The following is an 18890-nucleotide window of genomic DNA, read 5'->3' as shown; positions in this document are numbered from 1 at the left end:
TTCCTCCTCCCTCCCAACACCTCCAGCTCTGATTATCCCTCTGGGATGGCTGGGTGAGGTGGTTTGGGAGTCAGAGGGCTTTGAGTTTGGCCAAAATCACCTGCAGATGGCAGGAGAACAGGAGTGGGACAGAGGCAAAGTGGCTCCCTGGTCCTGCCCAGCTTGTCTGGAGGTATTTCTGCAAGCCTGACCTGTTCATTTTGTTCGATTGTCAGATTTTTCTCTGTTTGTTTGTTTCTCACAACAATTTCTTCCCTCTCTCCTGTGACAACTAGATATTTGGCCATCCAGCACACAGGCAATGGAGAAATTCCACTTCAGGTGGGCCAGGCAGAGGTTCTTCACTGTCAGCTTTTCATTTTCTTAGATATCACCAGAAAAAATAACTCTGGAGAAATCATAATTGGACTGAAATGCAGCCCAACAGGAGCAAAATTCCACATATCCAGGTTCCCCAGTAGATTTAGAAGAAGAAGCCAAGGGCCCTGTTTTCTTTAGTCAACACTTAAAATCCCAAAATCTCTTGGAATTTTTCAACCCCAGAATAAATCCTGAAGTACAGGGATGCGTTTCTTTTTTCATCTCGTCAACAATTCCAAGCAGAGGTTTGTTCTGGGGAAATCTGAGAGGCTGCCTCAGGTTCAGAGGAGAGATGGGGAGTTGGGATCTTTGTCCTGCTAAATTCATCCTCCAAACTCATCTCAGCCATGGAGATCCCATAAATCCTGATGGGAACCAGGAGATGTTCCACAGGAGGAATTCTGGCTCTGACATTTCGCCTCCAGGTCAGAGAGAGCAGTGTCAGAACACAAGGATAATCCTAATTTTTTCCCTCATTTAAGGATGGTGTCAGCTCTACTCAAATAGGAATAATTGTTGTTGGGGGTTTTTTGGTGTCCTAAATAAATCTGACCGAATCTGTTCTGGCAACAGCAATGCTGCACTAATTGCAAGATGATTTCTGCTGATAACACTCCAAAATCTTCCCAGGTTTTTGCTTTTAATAGGAAAAAAGCCACCATATTCCTGAATTTATTAAGAGATTCCTGAGTTTCCCACTGGCTTTTTACAGGGGTTAAAGGTTGATCAATATTTCAGACAACCCAAAGCCCATTTCAGCTTGAGCTCCAGAGTTAATGTGGGGTGAGGCTGCAGCCTGGAAAGCTGCAAGTGAAGTTCAGCTTGTTATTAGAGGGCTGAAAATATATGGAGGGAAAATCTATCATATTCGTTTTCCACATGATTTCAAAGAAGAAAAAAAAAAATAGAAACCACTTAAAGTTAAAGCTCTGAAAAAAAGATCACCTCTAATTCCATAAGTTATGGGCCAATAAATCAGTCAAATAATCCAGAGCTGGCCACCAGGCAAATATATCTTCGAGCAGCAATAACTGAGGAGGGAGATTCTCTTCTTCAAGGGTTGTTCATAATTCACTATAATTGGTGGGAAAGTGAGAGCTGAGACAACTTAATTCATTCACAATTGCTGATGTTATTATTTCGGAATAAAAATAGTGAGTTCGATGAAAACCATCTGGTGTCAACAGAAACCATTGCTGTGGTCAAACACCAGCTTGGGACAAAGGGAGGTTGTTGGAAAATGAGAGCCTGGGGGGTTCCAGCTCAGGTCTGAACCCCATTTTTTATAAGAATAGTGGGAAATGGGAAGAGTCTCTTCAGGTGTTTTGAGGTGATTTTTGTGTTTTCGCAGCGTTTTGGGGCTTTGGCCACGTGCAGTTTGTGTGGTGTGAGTGAGCAGGAGACAGGGAGGTGAGGAGCAACTCCTGATTCTCCAGGAGGAGAAAAATCCACCAAGTTGGAGCAGCTTGAGCTGAAGGATGACTTTTAAAATGATTCTCAGCAGGGCTGGCAGGATGGTGGCACCTTGGGAACAGCCCAGGGTGTGCTCAGCCTGCAGGATCCACAGAACACAAAACCCAGAGCTCTTTCCTTGGTGCTTCAAATGTCTCTGCAGAGCAGAGTGTGACACTTTCTGGGGCTGAGCATGGCTCACAAGTTTTAAAAAAGTCCCTTTTTGGGGCTCCTGGGTGTTGCTGCTGAGCCTCTAGCAGAGTAAGAAGACCCACGTTCAAAGTGTCATCTAGAAGAAGATTTTATTATTTAATTCTATCTTATATAGACTTTTCAGAGGTCACCCAGATTGGTCAGTCAGAAACCTCCCCCTAGGCCTGACTGGCCAGGCCTGAACTGCCCATATCTTGAGAAACTGTTTTTAATAACATACAAACTTTATCTTTGTTTATAAAACACAGGAAGAAAAGAGAAAAGAAAGGTCTGTGCTAGCCACACCTGGGCTCACCTGAGTCTGCTCAGACCTCCAGATCAAACCTCCCCAAATCCAACCCTTCCGAGCTTCCACCAGGCCTTGGAGGGGTAGAAACTTCTCTTGGACATTTTGTGATTTAATCTCCAGCCAGAACAGGAACCAAGGGGGAAAAACACCCAACAGTGATCCTTGTACGTGGTTTTTGGGAGCACTGAGCATCCTTCCGTGGATGTGGGGTGTTTGTTTGAGGTCAGACCTGCTCCCCAGCCTTTGGGGCTCTGTCTGTCAGCACTGCTCTCAAATTCCTGTCCCTGCTGAATTCCTACTCAGGAAAACAAGGGAAAACAGCTTTCTCACTGCCTGCTGTTTATTTTATCATGTTTTTGGTGTTTGATTGATTTCTTTATTTTTTTCCCCAGGAGAACACCTGAGGGGGAGGGTTTGTTTTACCAGGAAATGAGGATGAATTGACTCAGTGCTGTCTCAAGGCTGGTTCATTTTCATTTTCGCTCCACAGTGCCTCAGAACCAGGGCTGAGGCTGCTGATGGAGTTGGGACAAAGTTGGGAAAGATTCTCCTGAACTGTGAGGGGAGGGAAGAATTTTTAAGGGGGTTGTTGTTGCTAGAAATTGAGTGTTTTCAGACAAAAAGCAGCAAAATATCCCAAATTGAAACACCCAAATTTAAACTGCTCAGTGAAAAAGTTGTAGGGGTTTTTTTTGGTGTACAACCACAGACCCCAACACTGGCATCAGTTACCAAATCTGCAGCAGCATCAACTTTTAGGAATGAATGATGCAGACATTTTGAAAAATACTAAATCCATCCAGTTTAATTCAATTTTTTCCCCATGGATTACAGTGCTAAGGACCTTGGAAGAACAGCCTGACTCCTTCCAGCTTGAGATGGAGGCTCTGCTCAAAGACTTTCGAGAAAGATGGGAAAAAAGCAGGAAAAAAGTGAGAAGAAAGAAGTGAGATGAGGGAGTTTAGGGACCTGCAGCTCGAGCTGCTCTCGAGGGAGACAGGAAAGCATCAGAGATTTGGCAGTGAGCACAGATCCCAGAAATTAGATCATAGCCCATAATTATCCTCCAAACTGCCCCTGGTGCCAAAATCCTCATCTCTGTGATTGTTGTATTTGAAGTCATGTCGGAAACACAGTTTCAGTCAATGGCATTCCCATGCCCAGGCGCTCCTTGTCATTGCCCGTTCCACAATAAAACCTACCTGGCATTGTGTGGGGAATGAGTAACGATTCCTGTGCTGAAAGGGAAGAGGGAGAAACACCAAGAACTCTCTCAGAGCTGAAGTCAGCCTGGCACAGCTCAGTGCCCATGAGTCACTGTTGGCTCCTGTGCCAGCCTTGTCCTGCCACTGCCACCCCACGGCGTCCCACAGCCACACTGGGGCACTGCCCGACCCCTCAGCTGCTCCCAAAAATGTCTGTGGGGTTTGTGTGGAGCTGCCCAACTCCTAAAATGCTCCAAAAATTTTCTGTGGGGTTTGTGTGGAGATGCCCGACTCCTAAACTTCTCCAAAAAAAAATGTTGTGGGGTTTGTGTGGAGATGTCCAACTTCTAAACTGCTCCAAAAGGTGTTCACAAGCCTTGTGTGGAGCTGCCCACCTGCTAAACAGCTCCAAAAATTTTTTGTGGGGTTTTTATGGAGCTGCCCAACTCCTAAACTTCTCCAAAAATCGTCTGTGGGGTTTGTGTGGAGATGCCCAGCTCCAAGAAGTGTCCACAGGTATCATGTGGAGCTGCCCACCTGCTAAATAGCTCCAAAAATTGTCCATGGGGTTTGTCTGGAGCTGCCCAACTCCTAAAGTGCTCCAAAAAAGTGTCTGTGGGGTTTGTTGACTGGGATATTCCCAGCAGGAGTGCACCCAGCTCCTCTCAATCCCTTCCCTTTTCCAGGACGAACTGAATGTGTTTATTAATAAAAAGGTTCATTGCACAAATTGCCTGCAACTCCCAGGATTCCAACCAGCAGAGGGCACGGGCACCACCATGCCCAAGGCCAAAAAATGGGGTTTGGGGACAAAAAAAAGTGTGCAGGAGGGTTTATCCCCCTGTGATGCACCAAGAGCAAACCCTGCTCATCCCAGCTTTCCTCCAGACCCCTGCACAGCCTGGCGTGGAATAACCACAAGTACACCAAATACACCAAAATACACCAAACAGTTCTGAAGTGTGACAGCAAAAAAAAAAGGAAGTTTTCCATGGCACTGAGCTGGAGGTTAAAAACCAGGAGAGGTGCTCGAGATGATGCCAAGAGCTACCTGAGAGTCCCTGGGGCTCTGCTGAGGAGTCACTCCAATCTTTTTCCAGTCAGGAAAAGCCAGCAGCGTGGTGGCAGCTGAGTGTGCAGTGATAAAGGGCGGCAGGACATGCCTTGGGATTGAGGATTTCTCATTTTTATTTTTTTTTTTTGGAAGTTCCTGTTTATAGGTTGACTGTATTTCCCCAGCGTTTGAACTTCTTCCTCGCGCCGCTCCTCCGAGGGGGAATTAAACAGCTTCCTCCGAGCAAATCCCTTTATTTAAACGAGTGGTAAATCCCTTTATTTAAACGAGTGGTTTAAATGCCCTGCAGGCACCAAGCCACCAATAAATGCCATTTTTCTGGAGGCAGGATGCAGGCAAAGACCTCTCCTGGCATCACCACCAAAGGCTGAGGTCTTCTCCTGCTGCACCAGGGCAAAGCCGCCGTGCAGAGCAAGGATTTGGAGATTTGATCTCTTTTTCCACCACAGAAGGAGGCTGGGCATGAGTGATAATCTGTGTCCAGCTCCTGGCACTGCACACTAGACCTCAGGCATCCCAAATCTTCCCCAAACCTGCACTGCTCCTCCCCAGCCCCAAACTGCTGATGTGAGCAGCGGAGGGAGGAATGTGACAGCTCTGGGATTTTTTTTTTGCCTTTCCTGCATTTAATCAGAGCTCAGCCAAATCTCCAAACAGGACATTTTTCTGATCAGACCTGAAGTGTTTATTCTGCTGGCCAAAACCCCAGTGGGCTGCCCGTGGTATGTGTGGCATCTCCCATATTTACCCACCGCCGAGCGCCTTGATATCCCGACAGATAGCGCCACAAAAGAGGGAAGCGGCGGTGATTTGCCAGCTAATTAATCAATCCTTTTGCTCTATTAGCAGCCTTAAAGGAATTCGGAGGCATCCCCAGAGCTTCAGTCTGCCCCAGCCCTGCAGCCCATCATATTTCCATCACCCCATGAACAAATTATTCGTACTCAATGCGATACCCCAGGCTGGTTGGGGTGTTCAGGGAGCTCCTCGCAGCTCCTGCACCTCCTCAGGCATTACCTGAGCAGAGCACAGAGCAGCGAGGCGTCCAGCAGCGGGAAAGGTTTATTCCGAGCTTGTTGCACTTGTCACTTGGGCTGGGAGCAGTGTGAATGTGGCTGATGAGCTCAGCAGATCTCAGAGATGAGGCAGAGCCGCGATGGAAGGAGTTTGGATAGATGGAGCCTTTGTAAAAATCTTTTGAGCCAGATTTTTTGTAAAAATCTTTTCTGGGAGGCTGGCAGGAGCCCGGAGGGCTGGCTGGGTGCTGTGCTGCTCCTCCAGGTGAGGAGGGCAAGGTTGGCATTTTGGGAGTGAGGACAGGCTGGGATTGCTCTGCTCCGTGGGGTCAGAGCATTGTCCCCTCCAATTGTCCCCTCCATGCAGAAAGCCACCAGCCTCTGCTGCTTGTCCCAAAACCCCGTGTTGGGGTCGGTTTGGGATTGATGGATTTGGGATTGATGGATTTGGGATCACTCGGGGCTCTGGCTGCTCTCTGGCAGCAGTGCTGCTCCATGCTGTGTCCTGCCAGCACGGAGGGACACTCAGCCTGTCCCTGCAGCCCCCGGTGACCCTCGCAGTGTCACAGGGTGGGACATGCCCCCATTGCCACAGTCAAAAATACCCTACAGACGTCCAGAGCCTCGGAGCAATGGGGTGATTTCACAGAACCACCACAAAGCCCACGATCTAAATGCTTCCCTCTCGGAAAGCCTCCCTGCTCTGTCCTTCACAAATGAACACTCACTTTGTTTTCTCCATTCATTTCCAAGAACTGTTTCCGTTCAGTGGAGGTTGAGTGGTGCTTCAGCTTATTTCTACTGAGTGCCTCCAAGCCCTGGAGTGGCTCAAGCCCGCCCTGTGTTTGTCCTTCCTCGATGCTTTAAAGAAAAATGCTCTGCAAAGTGCTTTAAAGACAGATCCGGTGCCACGGAAGAGTTTGAAAGCCGCGGAGGACAGGCAGGGCTATCAGAACATCGTGTGCCATTGTATCTCCTTTATCTTTTCCCAGGGCTCATCTTTAAACCCATTGTTTGCCCCAGTTCAGGTTGTTTAGAGCTTCGGCTGCTGAATGGCAAAGCAGAGGCAGTGGGAGGGCAGAGCTGGAGTCCAGCTTGCTCCATCCATCCTTTGGGAAGTGTCCCTGCTGTCCCAGCTGCCCTGTGGGGTGATTCCAGCAGCCTCAGGCCCTCTGGAAAAGGGACTTCTTTGGGGTGGGAAGGTGGTCCAGAGCCCCTTGAAAGAAAGGAATCTTTTAATCCAAGAGAAAATAAAATCCATCCAACCGTGAGTCACTGTTTGCCTCCCCTTCTCCCCTCTCATCCCTCCCCAACGATTCTCTGCCTGATGACTTCACAGCAGAGGCTCTGACGAGTTCTATTTGTCATTCCAAGGCACCTCATTGACATCAGCAGGGCTGGTGGCTCAGTGAGCACCGCTGGTGAGCACAGGCTCCCCGGGATCTCATCGGCGTGCTGTTTTCCAGCAGATTTATCCCATTGATTTTTGTTTGGCTGGGGACAGGCAGAGCTGGGCCAGACCCCAGAGCCATGTGGGATTGGGGAGGGTTTGTTTCAGTGGTTCAGACAGGGAACAGCTCTGCCCAGGGGTGTTCCAGCAGCTCTGGGGTCACAGAGACAAGGGAGGTGAATCCACATGGGATCTGCAGCTTTCCATGGTGAAAGAAAGAGTTAATCCAGCGTGGACATCCCTGCTTGATCCCATCTGCTTGAAACAGCTGCAGATTGTGGGGAGCTTCCCTCAGGGACAGCAAAGGCGAGTGAGTGAATGAATGAATCAATGAATTAATTAATTAACTAATGACTTTTTAATTTGCTGTCTGTGCCCGTGGGGCTGCTTAGATAACACCCATGTTTTCACTTCTATTCCTCATCCACACGATGAAACTTGGAGCTAGGCTTGGTGGAACTGCTCCTTCCAGGGCAGGGATATCTGAGGCTTGCTATTTTTTAATCCCCTAAGGTAAAACCAATTTATTTGGACATCTGTCCATCCTGACCCAGGTCAAGATGCCCCACTGGAGACAGCCCCAGCCCCTGGTGAGATCTTTGCAGCTCACAGCCAGCAGCACAGCACCCAGAAAGCTGAATTTCCACACATATACCATTAAAAGGCCACGAGGAATCTCTAGAATGGGGGGAAAGAATGCAAAGAAATGGGAAAAAAGTGGAAAGAAAGGGCACTAGACAGGAGCAAAGCCTGGCTTTGGTGAGAGGAGGTTTGTGCAAGGAGCTCCTGCCCAGCACCACCCGGCAGATGGGAACAGTGCAGAATATTTTTCCTGCTAAAGGCCATGCGAAAAGCTTGATTTTTGACTCTGCCAAAGACGGGATGGGAATCCTCTTATGAGGATTAAACTTTCAGGGAAAAAAAGATAGTTCTCTTCTAAGAAAAGCTGTGCACTTGGCTTGTAATGCTGGTAATTAGTTATAAAAGGCCAGGCAGCCAATTCCACTGCCGGGGTGAGGAGCAGCTAGAGGCAAATTTGGTGAATTTGCTGTGATTTGGGCTCAATCTTTCATACATAACTCCAGATTAAGTTCTATTTTCCTGATAGGATTATCAGTTTAGCCCTTTATTCTCCCACTGTACAATCTTTCCCAAAGTGCTCAGCTCCTGATCCTCCCTGGTCAGCACAGAACATCCTTTTGACCAGAGGCCAATGCCTTTTCCCAATGACACGGGGGAAATTCGGATTTCACCCCTATTACAGAACCTTTTGGCATTCTCTGCTTTATTGCATTATGGAGATTTGATCCTCCTCTGGAGTCAGCTGAGCAATTCCCAAGGGATAACAGTTGGATCCCTCACTTCTTTCTTTCCGCTTCCAAGGCAGAGGGGAAAATTTTAAGGAATAAAATCCAAACACCAGCTCCATCCTTGGGATTTTGCTGCACAATCCTCCCTGTGCAGTGGTGGAAGTGCTCCCTGAGGGGTTTGGAGCCTGTGGTGCTTTTTGGGGGATGCAAAACCGTGGGAAAAGAAGGACTTGGACATGGAGAGGTGTGAGGAAGAGACAGCTGCTCCAAGTGCCCTGAGAGCCAAGGGCAAAGCCCAGCAGAGCAAGGGGGTCCTTGTGGGTGTCACCCCACCTCTCCCTGCAGTGCCACCACCTCCCGAGGTGGCAGATGGCCCTGACAGGACACCCTGAGTGACAAGGACATGTCTCCTGCTGGAGGAGGAGGAGGAAGGTGAGCCTGGAAGAGCTGAAACCACCAAATGCCATCGCATGCTAATTTATGTTAATGAGCACATCACCAGCCCTTGCTCGTCTCCTTCAGAGGCACCACAGCAGGGACAGCTGCAGTGACAGGGTGAGGTGACAGGGATCTGGACATCCCTTTGCAGCCCCACTCTGTGCCTTGCCCACCTCCATCCTCTGCAGTCTGTGGATCAACACTTGGGAGCAGAAATCCGATTTTTCGAAGAACTGGTCACATCTGGGAAAGAAGGAAGCTGTTTGGGTTTATTTTTCCCAAGGAATGGTGCCTGAGCTGAGGCACTGCTGCCTTGCCAAGGGATGTGTTCCCAGCTCATAACTAACTCCAGGATAACACCTTATTCCATACCTGCCCTGTGCACATGGAGCTTCTCCAAAGGTGAGAGCCAGCAGGGTTATATAACCCAGCCTAGCTCCGAGGGAAGAGGAAGTGCCAAGCCAAAAACCCTTCAGAGAACACCAAAGTCCATCAAGCACTTAACGGGCAAGTCGCTACAGCCCTGGAAGTCACAGTTTCCTCCTCATCCCTGCCATAATCCCCATCCCTGCCACAGCCTGGCGTCACACGGACACGGATCAGTCACCAGCAGAGCTGAGCACTTGCTGGAGACACACAAACGATGACAGCAGATGCTCACAGTGCCTTTGATCCCAGCGCTGTGTTTGGTTTAGGGAGCTGATTGCTCTGCTCAGGGCAGTCGGGAGGCCTGGCTGCTGCTGGAGGTGACACAGGAGCTGTGGGAGCACAGCCTGTCCCAAGGACACGCATGAAATAACAAGTGGCTGTGCTGAAAACATTTCCTGCCTCAGCCCGGGGCTCTCCGACTGCCTGCGAGGCGTTTGGAGGAGCTCTAGCAGCAAGTGCAGGATGGCTGTGTGGCTCCTCCAGCCTGTTTATTGCTCAGGATCCAAAAAACACCCTCCTCTCCCGGGAAGTTTGCAGTCTGCAGAGAGAATAAGGCACGGGGAGAAGGTTTCCAAAGAAAATCCTGCCGTTCACCAGCTGCTCTATTGATCTTTCTATAGAATCTCTATCGATTCACCAGTGCATCCATTCAGCCGCTAGCCAAACCACCCCACTGAACCCACAAGTGGGGTCTGAGTGTCTCTGAGATCTCTCCCCGAGCTCCCTACCCCGAGCTTTAAACAATCCCTCTGATTGCTCTCAATTACGGCTGAGTGACACATTTCCAGCCTGGGAAAATGAGATGCTTAGCCCACATTGGCTGTGCGTAAGTGCCTCATATACATAGAGCTGCACACACATATTTACGGCTTTCATGCGCTAAATGCTTTCTAAACTCCTGCCTGTCAAGGAGCTTGGCTGAGCCGCCAGCAGGATTCCTGTCTGATGGCTGCGTGATGTGTGCCAACAGCTCCCTCTGGGTTTTTTGTCTAAGATTTACTTCAGTCGCAGAAAAAAAATTAAAAAAAAAAAAAAAATCAAGCAGCGCCTTTGTTCCCAGAAGTGTTTTTGGCAGAGAGCTCCGAGCATGACCCATCGTCACAGTCTGGGAGGATGAGGAGAGGAGAGGAGAGGAGAGGAGAGGAGAGGAGAGGAGAGGAGAGGAGAGGAGAGGAGAGGAGAGGGAGAGGAGAGGAGAGGAGAGGAGAGGAGAGGAGAGGAGAGGAGAGGAGAGGAGAGGAGAGGAGAGGAGAGGAGAGGAGAGGAGAGGAGAGGAGAGGAGTTCTGCAGTGGATCCGCTGTGCCTTTGTCCCTGGGAAGGCAGCCAGTGTGGATCTTTGGGACACAGAGGTTTTTTGGGAAGGCACATCCCGAGCAGAGGTCCCTGCAGCTTTCCAGGGCTCCATGGAGCCTCCAGTTGCACAACCCTGACAGTTTGCTCTGGAAAGATCCTCAAATTCCCCCTCTGCCGCTAAACACAAAGCATCAATGACCTCAGTCCTTGGCTGTCCCATCCATCTCCAGCAGCAGAAGTTAGAGGGAGCAGCATCTCGGAACCCCTCCTGTAATTTATGAACTACCACGGCTGATTTTACAGCTACTAAAACACAGCAAAGCTCCAAACAACAGCTTGGTGAGCTGACTGAGTGGGGAACGGGAGCCAAAAGTAGGAGACACATGGATTTGGACTGAGGTGAGCACTAGGCAGAGGCTGAGCTGGAGTCCTGCAGCCCAGGTTTGAAGGTTTGACACATTTATGCTGAATTTCACCAGCTGAAAGTCTGGGGCTGTGGGTTTTTTACAGCCACCAGGGCTGATAGAATCAGATCTCTGATAAGGAGTGGCTGCTCCATGTCTTTGTTCATTGGAAAGAAAGAGCTGACCACTCTGGAAAAATTCTGTGGAGTCTGGGAGAAATGGGGCTGAGCTGCCATGGAAATTTAATAGAGTCATACGCAGAAATTACTGTAAATAGTTGTAGAATTTAATAAGTGCTTTTATGCTTCCTGTTGGGTTATTTTTAACACTCTGCTAGAATTCCGTAGTGGGATATGGTTATGTATTAAATTTTAACAGTTGTTTAAAAAAAGAAGCTGTTGAGCAGTATCATTTTCTATTAGGTTATATGGGATGCCTCCATTAGGAGGGTTTTTCTGCTTCCAAACAAAGCCTGGACAGATTTGAGCACTGTACATGAGCAAAATAATCCCAGCTCAGGGAAGATATTAATGAAATCCAGGCTGGAAATATGTGCAGGAAGCTGCTGTAATGTTTCTATTTCCAACTTCAGTTCACACAGGTGAATTGAAGAGCAAACTAAGGTTCACCACATCCTAATTGTATTTGGGGGCACTGTCAAAGCCCTGAACTCTGAGATTTCCCTTAAGGAAGTCTTTTTGATTCCTATCTTCTTTTGTGATCAAGGAGAAGTTTTCCTGCAATTTGAGGAGGCTGGATATATTTCATGCCCCTTTTTAATCTAACCCAGTGTTGGGCAGATGAAAATCCTTCATGAAGTTCAGAGATGGAGCTGGATAATCTTGCATCCTGGAGGAATTGTCCTCCAGGAAAACATCTGAGCCTGCTGTGAGGATGCCCACTGCCTTCCATCCCCTGGTTTTGTGATTAATCACTGTGGTTTCTGCAGGACTAACACGGTCATGTCTCATTAGCTCCCCTTGGCCACCACAAATTCGTTAGTCAGGCACCGTCAGGCAGCTCTGGTTTTCAGGAGGTTTGCACAAATCCTGCCCCATTTTTCCCCAAGTGCTCTGGAATGCTGGTGGAGTTCAAACCCCACTGGGAAAGGGGTGAATTGTTCTTTTCATTCTCCTCAGCTGAGCATGGCAGGATGGAGAAAGGCTGAGGAGGATGTGGTGAGCTGCAGTGTCATGTGAGTTGTTCCCAGGGTTTGGGGTGGGTAAATCCCAGCAGGGTTTAGGCAGGGGAAGATTAGCTACTGGAGGAGGAAAACTGAGGAGAAGATGTCCAGGAGAAGGTGGAGATCCACCTTCGAGGTGTCATCACACCTTCAAGGTGTCACCACGCTGTCCCCAAGCCTTGATACGTCAGGAGCTGAGTGTCTCCCCCATGGGAACTTCCATTTTGGGATCTGAACTTTTGAGTTGGTTCCTTCCAGCCAGTCCTTGGCTGTGCTCAGAGCCATGGGCAGCTTTGGTCCTGAGCTGGAGGTTTGGGAAGGGAAGGGAAGGGAAGGGAAGGGAAGGGAAGGGAAGGGAAGGGAAGGGAAGGGAAGGGAAGGGAAGGGAAGGGAAGGGAAGGGAAGGAAGGGAAGGGAAGGAAGGAAGGAAGGGAAGGAAGGAAGGGAAGGGAAGGGAAGGGAAGGGAAGGGAAGGGAAGGGAGGAAGGGAAGAAGGGAAGGGAAGGGAAGGGAAGGGAAGGGAAGGGAAGGGAAGGGAAGGGAAGGGAAGGGAAGGGAAGGGAAGGGAAGGGAAGGGAAGGGCATCATGTGAGAGATGCAGGGATTTGTGTCCAGAGTTTTGACTTTTCCAGGGAGCTGCTCCAGTGCCACGGGCCATGCAGACATTTTTCCTGCTGCAGATCCTGTCTCCATTCATTTCTCTTGCTGGGACTATTCCTTCTGACTCCACTTCCTTATCTAAACACGCTGCGTGCTGACGAATCCAGACAGGGTGTTCTCTTTTTTTAGCTCCAGAAGGAAAGGCTCATGGAATACTTTGCCAGTCTAAATCATTCCATGACTTGCCTACATTTCAAATTAACTGGAGGAATATCAACAAACACAATGGCAATTCCTTTCCAGTTCCATCTCCTTCAGCCAGTCTTTAACCCACTTATCAGACACTTGTTATTACAGAAATAATCAGGAGAAGAAAATACACCAGTGCTGAATCAACACTACTGGGCTTTTTTCCCCCATTTTTCTTCCTCTCTTTTTTCATACTCTTGTAACTCCCTTGGTTTCTGTTGGACACACACCAGCCTGGAATTGCAAAAGCACAGCTGGCTAAATCCATCACATCTTATTGCAGGTTATCAATTCTGCTGTGCAATAAACACATTTGACAATTAGCAGGGAATTGATGAGTGGCTGTGTTTGGGCTTTGCCATTTCAAGGAGACTATTTTTTCCTGTTCTGTGCCTAACGGAGAAGTTTGCAACACAGGCTCGATTTGCAGCAAATGCAGAATGCTGCTAAAGCCATTAGCATTTCTTATGACCAAAATGACAAATGGTCTTTACATTAATCTCAAATAACTGCTTGAAAGCAAGGATCAGGAAAGAATTTTCCTCAGAAGGATATTGCAGCTCAAATGGAGAGGGGCTTTCACGGGGCTTTCTCACCTTCTGTGGGATTGATGGGCTTGCAAAAAACCATTGGTCTGACTTCCTTTGCTGATGCTTATGCTAAAAAAAAAATCATAATCTTGCAAAGTCTGCATAGACAAAAGACTGAACCACACTGTGACTCAGTGTCCAGTAAACCTTCAGGAGTAATAGTGCAGTAATTCAGATTTAACTTGTTCAGCTCTGTATCTTGCTGCAATTAAACTGGGCTATTGTGGCCAGCTGGCTTTTCTCAATTCCAGCTCTTTATTTGGTGGGGGAAGAGCTGCCAATGCCAATCACAGCTCTAGAAAAGTCTGGAAATCAGGGCTGGGAGAGATTTTTGAGGAGGAACCTGTTTGTCCCACTCTCCAGCCCCCAGGGATTGAACACTCCGGGGCAACGCCAGGAATCAGCTCCCTGCAGCATTTCTCCCATCAGGATTTACAAAAAGCTGCACCAACCTCACTCTAAAAAATATTCATTCATCAAGAAAACCACGAGGTGCTTCCAGTGCAGCTCCACCACACTGCCCAGGCAGCTTTGATCCCCTTCATGTTCACAGAAAATGGGGCTGACCAGAGAAAGGAGCATCCTTCCTTCTCATTTGCTAAGTACATCGATGTGTTCTTGATCCCAAAATCATTCTCATTTGCTCACAGTGATTGCAGTGATTTCTTCCCACATATCTAAGCCTGGTCTGTGGTTCCTGCAAGGTGTGACATTCAGCAAACCCTTACAACAGGATGCCTTGGCTTGCACTTGCCACAGATATCACAGAAAACCAGGGGGGAAAAAAATCACATGTGGAGATTTCCTCCAGCTCAGCTGATGCACAGCCACTTGTTCAATCCCAGGAGCTCGAAATCTCTTCCTGGCAAATGAAACAAAGCTCTGCCTGAGCTGGCAGTGCTTTAGCAGAACACAATGGCACTCCGTAGCACTTAGAGAGGGTTCATTAAAAAACAGGTCCAAATTCAATCATGCAGGAAGTACGTAGGCTGGAACAAAGAGGAGTGGGTGAAAAGCAGAGGTTCCCAAATCCATGTGTTTTGGGAAAATCATCTCCAGGATCCAACAGCCGTGTCAGCTGAGTGGTTGGAGCTGCTTTTGTGTGCAGAATGGTGCAGGAAATCCCAACAAAGCAGAATTTCTCGTAAGGCTGCTGGTGCATCAGAGCCAGAGAGAAACCACAAAAAACAACTGCTCTCTTTGCTGCGTGGCTACTGCGAGTCCCAGGTGGGAGCTGAGGATGAAATAGAGATGTGAGTGTCCAAACACTGCAGGGCTTTCCAAAACCCTCCCTCTGGATGGAGAAACAGCACATGACGAGGGGCAGAGGGTCCCTCTCGAAATTCTGCATTGTTCTCTCATCAGCTTGGCTGGAACTGACCCAGTGAGTTAATTTAAGGACATTAAAAATTATTCTTAAATTATAATTTCTATAATTTCTATATAATTTCCATAATTAAAAAGATATCCTTAAATTATTCATTTATTTAAGGATATTTTCAAACATTTCCTATAGGTCTCAGATCAGGTATCGCTTTGGAACATCTTTAAGGAAAGTTTAGAACTTTTATACACTTTGCTGAACAATGGGTTTGTTTCTCCGTTGTTGCTGTGAGATGGATTTCTGAAATATAGAAATAGGGAGGAAAAATTGGCTCTGAACGGTCTTTAAAGGTAATTTCTATTCAAGGCTTGGTTAAGGAGTTGGGTTATCCTATCCTTACCTTTTGGAGGACTATAATAGTGAAGGTAAAAACCAACAACAGGAGGCATATTTAAGTCAAGATTAAATGTTATTGGTGTATTTTGAATGCTTGGTGAACATCAGAAAATAGCTGGATTCCATGATCTAACATATATAAATATATATATAATTTTTTTTTTAATTTCCTAAAATCCTATTGGGAAATAATTTTCTCAGATTTCCTCAGCAACATTCTCTATCCTATTTTCACTGGATAATGAAAAAGAGAGATGCCTGCAACTGCTTGTTTCTTTAGGGGCAAATTTCATCTCTTTTGCAAAGATTATGAACTATCCAAGTCTGGTTTAAATCCTACCTTGTAATTAAAAAAAACCAAAAAATAAAGCAATGTTCTTATCTAGCAAAAAAAAAAAATTCTTGGAGAGAGGAAGCAAAAATTCTCAAACACATAAGGAAAATGAGTAAGAAAAAAAGAGCTTTTCACACACAAAAATTGCACAGGGTGAAAAAAACATCATCATGCCAAGGATCTTGTCTTGTTGTCTTCCTCTGAAAAATCTCCAGCAAACTGCTGGCAGCGCCTGAACCTCACCGTGAGGCTGAAAGCTCTGCTGAAATCCAAGTCCTGCTCGAGTTTTTTGGTTTTTTTTGGTTTTTTTCCAGGGTTTGTGAGAGCGATTTCCCTTCCACCTGCTGAGCAAACAGGATAGCAGTAAAATATTTCCTCCGAGTGACTCACAAATCTGTCGGAGGTGATGAGGCCCCTCGGGAGAGGGATGATGTCTTAAAGAACGATTTGCTTTTCTCCTCCTGGCGCTCAGCGGGTTGGGAAGGAGAGCTGCATTCCCAGGCTGGGGAAAAGGGGATCAGGGAACGTGGTGTTAGTGGTTGTTTTGCTCTCAGGTTTGGTGGGATTTGAGATGCACCAAAAATAAAATAAATGGGGGGAAAATTCAGGAGTTTGGCGATGTGCTGCTTTTGCAGCCTGAAAAATTGTGTAATTGTCCAAAATTCCTGCTGCAGACAATCTCTGCTGCATTGAGCATGGGGTTTACCTGCTCCAAAATTATTTTGGTGGGGTTTTTTTTCCATTCCAAGGTGTTGAAAGGTGAAGGCTCCACAGCCCTGGGGAGCAGGCATCTCCCTGCTGCTGGCCTGGCCTGTTGGAACAACGAGATCCAACCCATTCCCAAGGGGAAAATTGAGTTAATTGAATTAATTTGTGTGGCCCAGCAGAGCTCATTTCATGGAATTCTCGGGGTGGCTCTTCACTGACTGTCAGCCAAAGCTGCTCCTCCCAGCCACAAACCCAGGAGGCTCCAGCACATCTCACCCCGAGCCCTTTTATTTTTATTTCACTCCCATCGAGGCAAGACACCAACGGAAGATTAAAGTGAATTATTGTGTGCTATGGGTTTCGGAAACATCCTCGTGCTTCCTTCCTAGGTCAGGCTGAGCCCCGTGGGTTGGGATTGCAGGATCTGCTCCCATTCCCAGCCCAGCTCCTTCCCATTCCCATCGCTGCTCTTCCCAACATCCGACCGAACGTGGCTCCCGGTGCGTTTCCAAGGGGAAATGATGAACCCAAGCCGTCTATACAAAGAAATTCTGCCTATTTAAAGACACTCCTGACAAAGCCCAGTGGGGAAAAAAAACCTGTTTGCTTTTTCCAAGAATCGTGCTTTCCGTGAGGGATGAAGAGAAGTTTCTGCAGGAGGATATCTGCTGCGAATAATTGCTTTCGAAATTAATATGTCCACTGCTTCCCTGCTTGAAATTAAAGCCCGTGTGTACAATGGAAATATTGATTTCTAAACAGGCAGAGTGAGAAATTAAAGCGTAAGCTGGAGGTGGAGTAAATTAAAGAAAAGGGATATTTAGTTGCACAGTGATTAATACGTGGACTTGTATTTAACTGATGGTTGGAAAACAAGGTGACACCTGAACAGTCAGGCTCCAAACACTTAGGGTTTATTTTTTTCTTTTGCTTCAGAACTGTGTTGAGGACTGAAACATTTATACCTTCTCACTTTCCACTCCTGCTGAAGGTTATAGACCAAGGTTAAAGGGGAAAAGAACAAGCAAATTTCAGGGAGATGAGATTAATTACAAGGCATCTGTAGCTTTTTTCCCCATTCTGCTACTAATCTACCCTGGAATATGTTGGTGTTGTTTTCCCTCTGCTAGCAGATTTTCACTGAATTTATCTAAAGATTCTGAGATCTTCAATCCCCACTAGTCTCAAGCTGGTGGCTGCTCAGAACCCTAACAGAGCAAACCCTTTGCCAGTGGGGTCAGGTTTGTTAGCAAATTGTGACATTGAGATCCTGTTTTTTCCTTCCCTGAAATCATCATTTTGCCATTTTGGCCTCGATGGTCTCAAAGGTCTTTTCCAACCTAGTTAATTCTGGGATTCTTGAGAACACTTCCAGGAGGGATTTTTCAGGGATCTGCCTGTGGGAGCTATTTAGGAAAAAAGCTCCAAATCCACAGCAGGAGGTTTTGAGGTTGATTCCCCAACCTGAGGCGCTTGGAAAGTTGATGTCTGGGATGAAGCTGTTCCCATTCAGAACAATCTTTGCCTCCCCAGAAACAAAAAGAAAAACTTTCAGCTTGCATATTTTCAGCTTTCATGGCATGGAAAGCAAATGTAAGGAACAGGGGAGAAGAGGAAATCTGAATGAATTCCTACCAGGAACAGCATCAGAGCTCAAGCTGTCAGGCTCTGGGCTGGGGAGGATGGTCCAGCTGACAAGTGAGACTGCAGAACTACAAAGATTTATTGTGCACCAAAATAATTCCTGTGCTTGCAGAGCAGAACTGCTGCCCCAGAGTAGCTGCTCTCGGAAATATTTTCCATCGTGGACTCCAAGTGCTTTTTCTTGCCCAGATTCCATCAGAACAAACAGCCCCAGGATTAAGTGCCTGTCACTTACCTTGGGGGATGATTTGACTGCCTGAGGTACAGGTTTTGTGAAGTACAGGAGTGAAGGGATGCAGGGAAACTGAGGAAATTGAGAGCTGGACACACAATCAGAGGCATTTTCAGCAATGTTGCGTCACTTCCTCCACTTGATAACAGCCTTAAAAAGAGCAGATTTTGAGTAATGATGGGGAAATTTAAAATCCTCACTCTCTTTTCACGTGCAGGTGCCCAAAATGGATGGGAGAGAATCTCAGCTTCAGAAAAAAAAAAGAGAAAAAAAAAAAAAACCCAAACATTTATTCAGTGTCAGGCAGTTCCTGACCTGCAGCTCAGCAGCTGGAGCTGATGTACCTAAAAGCCATCACTGCCTTGTTGATGGGGATACTTAAAAGTGAAATTAATCTTCTCTGACCTCAGGGTGTCTCGAAGGTGGATGAGTAATCTGGGCTTGTGCCCTGGGCTCCTTTTATGTCCACTGAGGAAAACCAGACAGCACCAAAACCTCGCTGCGTGCACAAGTCTGAGGATGAGACAAAAGGGGTCACAGATAACAATCCCAGACTGTGCCAGTGGCCTGTTTATGGGATTTCAGGGATAAATCAGGGAATATTTATAGGATTTCAGGAATAAATCAGGGAAATGATATTGTTGGCAATAGAAAATTCCAAATAATGTCTTTGTCCCACTGCCCATGGCTCACCT

The sequence above is a fragment of the Lichenostomus cassidix genome, chromosome 18, assembly GCF_008360975.1.
Source record: "Lichenostomus cassidix isolate B80296 chromosome 18, HeHo_3.0, whole genome shotgun sequence".
Classification (NCBI taxonomy): Eukaryota; Metazoa; Chordata; class Aves; order Passeriformes; family Meliphagidae; genus Lichenostomus; species Lichenostomus cassidix.
The sequence above is the reverse complement of the archived record's forward strand: the minus strand, read 5'-3'. Positions refer to the sequence as shown.